Consider the following 11017-nt stretch of genomic DNA (forward strand, 5'->3'; position numbering starts at 1 on the left):
TACTTCACTTACACCAAGACGTTCTCCACAAAGGGAGCAAAGACTGATCGATGACCAGAATGTCGGTTAGAATTTCCGGGAGGGCGCCCGGAGGCAAGACGGAGAACCTAGGAGAATTGGAGAACACCCTAGGAGAGATGAGCGGTTTAAAGGACTGCAAGGAAGCACGACTGATTCAACGACAAGGTTGGGTGCAGTAGCGCGGTTCGGGAGAATGATCGTGTTGTTGGTGATCGATCAGCACGTATTGGCCAATATCAATCAAAAACTCGGACAATTGGCTAGAGGGAGAATAACTGATGATATTTATTCGGTTATTCGAAAAACTCCATTTATCGAGGCCATAGTTGGATATCAATTTCCTCATAATTTCCGGTTGCCAACCTTTTCCACGTTCGATGGTTCGGGAGATCCCATCGCTCATATCAATTACTATTAGCAGACTATGGTTGTTGCGGGTAATTCAGATGAAATCCTTTACAGGGTATTTGGTTCATCCTTAACTGGAGCAGCACAGAAATGGTTTTTGAATCTCCCATCGGGAAGGATCATGGACTTTGAAGAGTTGGCACGCAAATTCATAGGACGATTCCAAAGCGAAATCCAGATTAAAAAGACCGAGGAGACCTTGTTTACTATCAGACAAGGGAAAAGTGAATCGATTCGGGAATATCTGAAAAGATTTAACAGGGTCACAATGGAGATAGAGAATCTAGATGAACAGGTATCTAAAACTGCTTTGTTCAGTGGACTCATTAACCGGCCACTCTAGGAGTTACTACTTCAAGACATGCTTACCACTTATGCTGAACTGGTGCAAAGATTAAAGAGTAGGCAAAGGTGACGGAGATCCTGGATGCATGCCAGGGGGACAATAAAGCCTCTACAAAAGAACAGAAGGCCCCTGAGAACAAGCAGAAGTCGAGGCAGAATGTTCATGATCAAGTTGGAAAGCCTTGCCAGGCATGGCGGCAAAGATCTCCCGGAAAAAGTGAGTATACTCCATTAAATACTCCTCGGGCTGATATCTTAAACATTATCAAGAGACAGAATATCTTGAAATGGCCACCAAAGCTTCCCACGAAGCCTAGGGAGCAAGATAGAGAGAGTTATTGCCGTTTCCACAAAGATTACGGTCATTATACCAATGATTGCAGGCATTTAAAGGCGGATATTGAAAGATTGATATCTCAGGGACATTTGTCCAATTTCGTCAAAGGAAGATGAACGGAACCGTGAGACACAGGTAACAAGAGGGAACATTCGGTTAGTCTGGAACAACCGACGGAGGCTCCAAAATCTAAGAAAGGTAAGGAAGTGATCGATGCCACTCGGTCACCCATACTAACAATATTTGGAGGTCCCGAACCTGAGTCACTCGGGAAGTTGAAAGCCAAATCCAAGTTTGTTGGAACCGGAGAAACACAGAAGCGGAAAAGGCCGAATGGTGAGGGTTCGATCACCTTCGGTGAAGAAGATGAAAGAGGCGTCTGTTTACCTCATGATGATGCCATAGTCATCAAGGTAGAGATTGCATGCCGAGAAGTACATAGGGTGTTAGTTGACACCAGGTCCGTTGCAGACCTTTTATTTTATGCAACTTATCAAAAACTTAAAGTGGATGAAGACTTGATGGAGCCATCATCCACGCATCTATATGGCTTTGCGGGATCGTCCGCAATAGCAGAAGGATCAAGACAGGTTAGATTTGTCGATCGGAAGTTTCCCTAAAGAGGCTACTATTCGGGTAAACTTTTTGGTGGTTCGAGAACTTCCGGCTTACAACGTCATACTTGGAAGGCCATCCTTATTGAAGTTAGGTGCTATAGTTTCAACAAAGCACTTGAAGATAAAATTCCAGACAGAAATGGGAATTGGTCAGGTTTTTCCTGACCAAAGAATCTCTCGACAGTGCTATGTAGCATATTTGAAGGATAAGGAGGGCCCAAGGAGGGTAACTGCGTTACCAATAGAAATACGAGATGATCGGGACGAGGCAGAGATGCAAAGGCCCGAGCCAGTCGAGAGGTTGGAACAAATCCAGCTATATCCCGATAATGAAAAAAGAATTACTTATATCGGGTCTGAGCAGCTAGAGGAATTCAAGAAGGAACTGAAGTCTTTTCTTTAGCAAAATAGCTATGTGTTCGCATGGTCTGCAGAGGATATGCCGGGAATTGATCGGCAGGTTGCAGAGCATAAACTTTGGATAGATCCGAAGGTAAAACCAGTAATTCAAAAGAGGAGAAATTTCTCCATTGAAAAGCACGAAGCCGTTCATGGTGAGGTTGAAAAATTGAAGAACTCTAGTTTCATTGAACCCATAGAATGTCCAGTTTGGTTGGCCAATGTGGTGATGGTCAAAAAGGCAAATGGAAAGTGGAGAATGTGTACAGATTAGACAGATCTCAACAAGGCTTGCCCAAAAGATTGTTATCTGTTGCCCAAGATAGATCTGCTGATAGATGCCACAGCAGGATATGAAACATTGAGTTTCATGGATGCATACTCAGGATACAACTAGATACTCATGAACATGGAGGATGAAAAGTTTACTGCTTTCATGACCGACCGTGAAAACTTCTACTACAAAGCCATGCCGTTCGGCCTGAAAAACGCAGGGGCTACTTATCAGAGGGCTGTCAACACAATTTTTGAAGACCTGATCGGGAGAAACGTGGAGGCATATGTTGATGATATGCTGGTGAAGAGCACTGCAAGGTCAAAACACATTGAGGATTTAGCGGAGGTATTTTCAGTACTGCGGAAATACCAGATGAAGCTGAATCAGGAAAACTGCGCCTTCGGAGTCTCATCGGGCAAGTTCCTAGGCTTTATGGTATCACAAAGAGGTATTGAGGCTAATCCGGCCAAAATACAGGCTTTGATTGATATGGAAGCACCCAAGACTGTTCGAGATGTGCAATGTTTAACGGGGAGAGTAGCCGCGTTGAACCGGTTCATCTCACAATCGGGAGAAAAGTGCCTACCCTTTTCCAAAGCACTCAAGGATTTGAGGGGCAGTAAGGAGGCGAAATGGACTGAAGAGTGTCAAAAGGCGTTTGAAGATCTAAAGGAAACACTGGGAAAACCACCGCTACTGTCCCGACCGGAAAAGGGAGAAATTTTGCAACTATATTTGGCAACATTCCCTTCGGCACAAAGTGCGGTGCTTGTTCGGGAAATAGACAAAAAGCAGTGGCCAATCTATTACGTCAGCCACGTACTACTCGACGTGGAAACACGGTATTCCCAGATCAAAAAGCAGGCTTTGGCTCTTATGATAGTAGCCAGAAAGCTATGGCCATACTTTCAGGCTCATCCAATCAAGGTATTTACTACTTTCCCTCTTAGTAAAGTTCTTCGTAAACCTGATTTGTCTGGAAGAATGGTGGCTTGGTCGGTCGAGCTAAGCGAATTCCAAGTAAGCTTTAAGCCTCGAACGGCAATTAAGGCCCAAGCATTAGCCGACTTCGTAGTAAAAACTACTGCACCAATTGAGGAGATTGTCGAGCCTAGTATTCCAACCATGTGGGAGGTGTACGTGGATGGCTCGAGCAATAAACAAGGAGCAGGGGCAGGAATTCTTTTGAAAAGCCTAGCAGGTTTTATTATTCGGTATGCGTTAAGATTTGCATTCGAAGCAAGTAACAATGAAGCGGAGTACGAGGCTCTAATAGCTGGACTTCGCTTGTCAAAAGCATTGGCAATAGCGGAGGTAACTATTTTTAGTGACTCACAGCTTATTGTCAATCAAGTACAAGGGGAGTATGGTGTCAAAGAACCCCGATTACAAAAATATCAAGAAATTGTGCAAGCATTGCAGAAAGAATTCAGGAATCTGAATGTATGTTAGATCCCAAGAAAAGAAAATATAATGGCAGATGAGCTATCAAGACTAGCTAATGCCAAAGAAAGGAATTTGGTCCCTTCAGTCTATATAGAGGAAGTAACATTCCCAAGCAATCAGGAGAAAGAGATATCCTATATTGAAGCTGAACGATGCTGGATGGATTCGATCATGGAATATCTTAGAGATGACAAGTTTCCAGAAGATCTGAAGGAGGCGAGATTAATCAAGGTACGTATTTTTGAAATTTTAAAAGTAACCGCAAGTGCACGGTATCGTGTAGCTAACGGGTCGATCTCAAGGAGATATACCACTTAGAATTCAACTTCTTAATAGTAATGCGAGAGTGGAATGATTCAATTTTTGTTAATTAATTAACTAAACTAAACAATCCTAATCTATGCGTCTAATGCAATCGAATTGAAACAAAAAATAAATTAAACACAATCAATGCATAAATAAAAGACAGGAAAAAAATGCGAACAATAAAAATAAAAAGGAAAAAAAAGTAAAACCAGTTAGTATGTTAAAGCAGTCAGTAAAATTTAGTTCATAGCTAAAATGCAGATGCAACACCACCCGTCACCAGAAGCAGAGGCACGACTGTAGGCTTGCTCTCGGTTATGTGGTCCGAGATGATGAATGAATAGGCAGAAAGTAAATAACAAAGCAATAAACAAAGCAATAAAAGGAAAACGAATCCTTAACCAAAGAGAGGCACGACTGTAAGATGATCAAGGATTCAGGGGAAGGGAGAACAATAAATAATGCTGAAAGTAAATCCTAAATTAAGAATATGGATGGGTAGATAGAAGAGGGAATGGAGGGAGGAGAGAAGATTAATAAAAAAGGTTACTTACTTGCGAATTGAACAAATGATTCGAATCTCAACCAACCTTAACAACCAGATCTAGATCTAGAATGATCTAAATCTGTAATTGCTAGACCCAGAGAAAAACGAATCTAACAACTTGAAACTTGAACTTGAAACTTGAACTTGAATTGCACTACATACAAAAATTAAACCTAAACATTGAATCTAGAAATTTAAATATCACAAATGCAAGCAAAGAAAACTAAAGAAAGCCTTAATAAACTAAAGAGAGAAGAAAGAATGCTTCTACTAAGCTTTAGAACACCCTTTTCTTTGATGGAGTATGCTCTCCTTTTATAGAGTTTACATAAGATATGAAGCACGGCTGAATTTGAATAAAACTCAGGGTTTTTTTTTTGACTCAACCAATTAGGGTTTTGACGTACTAATCACGTCAACTTAGAGAGATCAGATGCATAATTCCACCATTGGATTTGAGACTTAAGTAGTCGTGAAGATCTCCTCCAAAAATCAGCACGATCGGACATCGAATGACCGTTCGATGAAGGGTTTGATCGAAACTGGACAAAGGCATTCAAAAACGGGATTTTCCCTCATTTTCTTTCTGAATATAATTCTTTTTCCTCTTTTTCTTTCTTTAATTAAATCCAAGATAGGAAATAAGATATTGAGGTATGCAAGGACTCTTTTCCATTTGGACTCTCTCAATAATATCTCTGTAGATTTGATTTAAAATCTCAGCCGTAGATCAAATTTGCCTTCTTTATCTCTTCAATAATTCGGAGTTGGCCCATAATCACACATCTCTAGCCCATCATGCTCCAGATCAGGGCCATTTTCGCATTTGAGAATTTGAATGGACTTCTTGACGTGTAAAATAGCATGATTCAAGCCCAAAACTCCAAATATTTGCTTAAATCTTGAAAAGTCCTAAAATCTGCAAAAACAACATAAAACCCAAGGTAACTCCACTCTAAGTGTATAAAATGCATGCTTTATGCCCTAAGATTTCACACATAAATGTGCTCATCAGATTCCCCCACACTTAGATTAAGCTTGTTTTCAAGCAAAAATTAAAGAAAAATACAAATGCATGTAAGAAACTAGTGCAACAAAATAAATCCTAACTCACTTTCGTAGGAATCACGGTTACACTTAGCATGTGCAACAGGCCTTTAAACCACTAGGTTACCCCTAGAAGACAAGTTTTGTCTCGTGGATGTTTGCAGTGAATGTACATCCAAAATTCCAACTTTAGCTCAAAATAAAACATTGCAAATTCGAACTCTAACAATTGGTAAGTACTCATACAGGATCAATAGCTAGCTATGACAATTTTTCTCACCATTGATTTAACATCCCCCACACTTGAACTTTATTACCCCATATTGATTCTTGAGACTTAGCATATATCTTAATCAAAGACTCACCTTATATCTTTCAAGTACACCTCTCCTTTAAGCAAAACCACTCATAAAGTAAGGGGACCAAGGACTAAGGTTTTGAAGTATTTTTGACCAAACAATTTTACCAAGGCATTGATGACACTTGTATTTATCTCTCTCTTTTCTTTTGAGTAGTGAACTCTATATTACTCCACTACGGTTGGCTTGAATGACATGGTGGAGCAAACACCAGAAACCCAAGTTACTTTGTAGCTTTGCTTTGCATATTGCCCACATAGACAGTGATGCAAGAGTTCTTTTCAATAATATCCTTCCTAAGAGTTTCGATCAAGTCACCTCGATTCCTGATTCGGAGTGTCTTGTCTAGTTCCAAGGAATTCAACTTTTACTTTCTACTCTTTTTTTTTTTTTTTTTTTTTTTTTCTTCTTTTGAAACTTCTTTTTTCATATGCCATACACAAAATTGATCTCAACTTCTAGCCAAAGAAACAAGGACCCACAAAACTCATAGATGGTCCAACGCCTTAAGTTAAGGGCCTTTTATTTTTCTAAGGAAAGTCCTATCTCAACATATATACAATTTACCTTCTTCTCAACAAGGTTTTTATGTGTTCCCAATGGGTACCAAAATCACTCTCATTTCACACATCATAGCAATTGAAAGAATATGTATACTAACCAAAAGTCAAAGTTAAAATCTACAACGAAGCTATAACCCCCCACACTTAAGTAATGCAATGTCCTCAATGCATGCATGAAAAGAAGAATAAATGCAAGGCAAAAGAGGGGTATACCTTTCAGTCAAGATGTGTTTATCATGGGAAGCTTTTGTCTTATCTTCAATAGCAATGTATGATGGGGAAGGCACTCCAAATAAGAGAAACCATGAATAGAAAAGTCATCCCTAAAGACTTCAATAAAAACATTCACCATGTAAAAGAAAATTCTCATCATACGTTGAGGTTCTTTAGACGGTTTAGCATCCTTCATAAAATGAATATGATGTTGTAAAATGGAAGAGTTTAGACCTTTGATATTTGTGATAGACCAACCCAATGGTTCTCTATTATTATTCAACAGTGTGATCAACTCTTCTGCTTTGTCAGAAGTTAAATCAGAGACAACAATGACAGGAAGAGTATTATCTTGTTCCAATAAAGCATACTTCAAATTAAAAGGCAACTCTTTCAATTCTAGCTGGGGGGGGTTCAATTATTGAGGGCTTGGGAGTAGAGATGGAGATGGATAGAGGTTCAATAGGCTCCAAAGGTGTGTGAAAATTTAAGACTTCAGAAAAGAAAGTTTCACTATCATCATCCAACATATCCCTACATTCTTGAAATTCATAATCAAAATCAATCTCAAAGTTGGTAATCAAATCATTAGGAAAATCCAAAAACTCCTCAAGTATATTGATCTCTTCTTCTATTTGTGGTTGTTTCCCGATCCTAAACATATTAAGCTCCACAGTTTGATTTCCAAAAGACAACCGTAAGAGACCATTTCGACAATTGATTAATTCATTACTAGTAGCCAAAAATGGTCTTCCTAGAATTATTGGGATTTCATCTTTGATTGAAAATGGTTTAGTATCTAACACAATGAAATCAACTGGAAAAATAAATTCTCCCACTTTCAGTAAAACATCTTCAACCATCCCTTTGGGAATCTTAACTGACCTATCTGCCAACTGAAGAGTAGTTCTAGTTGCTTTCAATTCTCCCAGTCCTAGTTGCTTATAACCATGGTAAGGCAAAAGATTCACACTTGCACCAAGATCAAGTAAAGCATGTTCAATGTGTGTATTGCCTATGACACAAGCTATGGTGGGGCTCCCTGGATCCTTATACTTGGCTGCTATAGGTTGAGTAATTATGGAACTAATGTTACCTGCCAAGAACGCCTTTTTGGGAATGCTAGTAATTCTTTTATGAGTGCATAAATCTTTTAACACTTTTGCAGGCGGTGATCTGGGATATGGCATCCAAAAGAGGGATATTCACTTCTATCTTTTTGAAGACATCAAAATTTTTCTCCATAGTTGCAGTCTTCTTCTTATTAACTAGACGACTAGGATAAGGAGCCTTAGGACATAAGGACTCTCATTTGAAATTTGATCTTTTCTTATAGTTTCTAATAGTGGTTCACCAAACTTAGGTACTACTAAAGCAACTGGCTCATCCTCAACTTCTATGAGTTCCTCAGACAAACTTTTATTAGGAGATATTGGAACATTCTCCTCATCACAGTGGTTGCTAATCTCGCTCTTTTCATTAATATGTGACTCACCTATTAAATACCCTTTCTCACTTCTCAGTGCAGACACAGAATTAATTGAAGCTAAAGAAGAATGGGAGGATTCAACTTGGTTGACTTGATTTGGTGGTCTTTGTTGAATCTGAATCCTAGGATTTAACTCAGGTTGGCTACGCATTTTACCTTTTTCTCGCTCAGACAAAGCACTTGCAAGAGTGGAAATTTGTTTTTCCATATTATGCATAGAAGTCATGAAAGTGCTGGAAAGTACTTCCATATTCTTCTCTAAGGAAGAGAGATGAGAAAACTCTGGATTGTTACCTCTGTTGAAACCAGGTGATGATTGATTTTGTGCACTGTGAGGCATATGAGGCACAATAGGTGGATTGATAGGTCTAGCTAAATTGGTATTCTGGAAATTTGGGGCTTGAGGGAACTGGACATTTGGATTATGAGAAAATTGGGCATTTTGCTTTTGAGGGGCACCAAACTGATTTTGTGTTGAATAATTGCTTAATCCATTTTGGTTTTGCCCTTGAGACCATGAAAAGTTAGGATGATTCTTCCACCTAGGATTGTACGTGTTACTGTACGGGTTTGGAAACATCGCACTGACATTCTCATGTTGGCCTCCAGAATAGCTAGGACATTCCTCAATTACATGTGTAGGAGACTGACACCATGCACACATAGCAATAGATTTGTCAATAAAATGTGCTTGACTAGGTGGTGGTGGTGCAGCTTTAACTACCAAAGTCTCTAACTTTTTCAAAAAATTATCTATTTGTACTTCCTTATGAACTTGGCTATCAACAAAATATCCCCTACTAGTCCTTTCAAACTCTTGGGTTGACTCCCATTCTCTAGTTCTATCTGCTAGGTCTAAAAGAAATTCCCAAGCTTCGGAATCATCAGTGAATGATGTAAATCCTGTGGGGGCACATAGATTCCAAAAGTTGCTTTGTTTGGTAATCGATACCCTCATAAATTATTTGGTATAAATGCCATAATTCTATACCATGGTGAGGGCATTCTTGGAGAAGGCTTTGGAACCTCTCCATTACCTTAGCAAATGACTCATTGGGTTTCTGATGAAATTGAAGAATATCATTTCTTATTTTATCCGTTTTAGAGAAAGGAAAGAATTTCTTCCAGAATAGGACAGTAAATTGTTCCCATGTGGTAATGCTATCCCTAGGTAAGCTATAAAGCCACTTTTTTGGCTTGGTCCTTTAATGCAAAGGTAATAAATCGTAGTCTTACGGTATCATCTGTGAGTTGTTGTACCTTCTTCATAAGGACACAAACCTCCTCAAACTCCCTAAGGAACAAGTATGCATCTTGATCAGGTAACCCATGAAATTGGGGTAACATAGATAGATAATGGGATTTAAGTTCAAAATTATTACCCTTCACTTCAGGTAAAAGTATACAGGAGGGTTGTGCAGATCGAGTTGGATAAAATCTATCTCTAAGACTCTTAGGTGGAGGAGGTGGAGGTAGGTCTTCCATGGTCAAGGTAGACACTCGGACAATTTTTATTTGTGGAATCACAAATCCATACACACATGCACTAACTCCCTAATGCAATTAATGGCTCTTATGAAAGAATGATTTAAAAAAAAAAAATAAAGTAACTAAAGAATAAAAGAAAAGAAAATAACAAAAACGAAAGGAAAGTAATGAATTTCCCACCACAAAGATTGAAACAATGATTCCAAAGCTGTAAGGTTGTCGTATAGCTGAGCGTTGTATATGTTTGACAGCAAGGGAATCTGTATAGTCTTCGGAGCCACAATCCTGGGGATTCTGCAATAGAGTGGGGACTACTATACGTTTTTGTTTCTACTCAAGTTAAGAGTAATATCTTTGATTTTTTTTTAAAACACTTCGATTTACCTAAGAATGAAAAAAGAAGAAGAAAGGACTAATACATCCCCGGCAACGGCGCCAAAAACTTGTTTGTGAAATTTTAAAAGTAACCGCAAGCCATGGTATCGTGTAGCTAACGGGTCGATCTCAAGGAGATATACCACTTAGAATTCAACTTCTTAATAGTAATGCGAGAGTGGAATGATTCAATTTTTGTTAACTAATTAACTAAACTAAGCGATCCTAATCTATACGTCTAATGCAATCGAATTGAAACGAAAAATAATTTAAACACAATTAATGCATAAATAAAAGACAGGAAAAAAAATGGGAACAATAAAAATAAAAAGGAAAAAAAAGTAAAACCAGTTAGTATGTTAAAGCAGTCAGTAAAATTTAGTTCATAGCTAAAATGCAGATGCAACACCACCCGTCACCAGAAGCAGAGGCACGACTGTAGTCGTAGGCTTGCTCTGGTTATGTGGTCCGAGATGATGAATGAATAGGCAGAAAGTAAATAACAAAGCAATAAACAAAGCAATAAAAGTAAAAGGAAGCCTTAACCAAAGAGAGGCACGACTGTAGGCATCTCTGATCAGGATCCAGGGGAAGAGAGAACAATAAATAATGCTGAAAGTAAATCCTAAATTAAGAATATGGAGGGGTAGATAGAAGTGGGAATGGAGGGAGGAGAGAAGATTAATAAAGAAGGTTACTTACTTGCGAATTGAACAAATAATTCGAATCTCAACCAATCCTAACAACCAGATCTAGATCTAGAATGATCTAAATCTGCAA

The 11017-nt window shown here is 38.8% G+C and overlaps 1 non-coding gene across 1 annotated transcript; it reads left to right on the forward strand.

Moving 5' to 3' along the window:
- Nucleotides 1-9361: 9361 nt before the first annotated feature.
- LOC148999429 (small nucleolar RNA R71) lies at nt 9362-9468 on the forward strand. The gene has a single exon (XR_016170935.1). It is a non-coding gene; the product is annotated as a small nucleolar RNA R71 (small nucleolar RNA).
- The last annotated feature ends 1549 nt before the right edge of the window (nt 9469-11017 follow it).

This window comes from Hakea prostrata, unplaced genomic scaffold (assembly GCF_041222555.1).
Source record: "Hakea prostrata isolate BN-2017 unplaced genomic scaffold, UWA_Hpros_2 contig_8, whole genome shotgun sequence".
Classification (NCBI taxonomy): Eukaryota; Viridiplantae; Streptophyta; class Magnoliopsida; order Proteales; family Proteaceae; genus Hakea; species Hakea prostrata.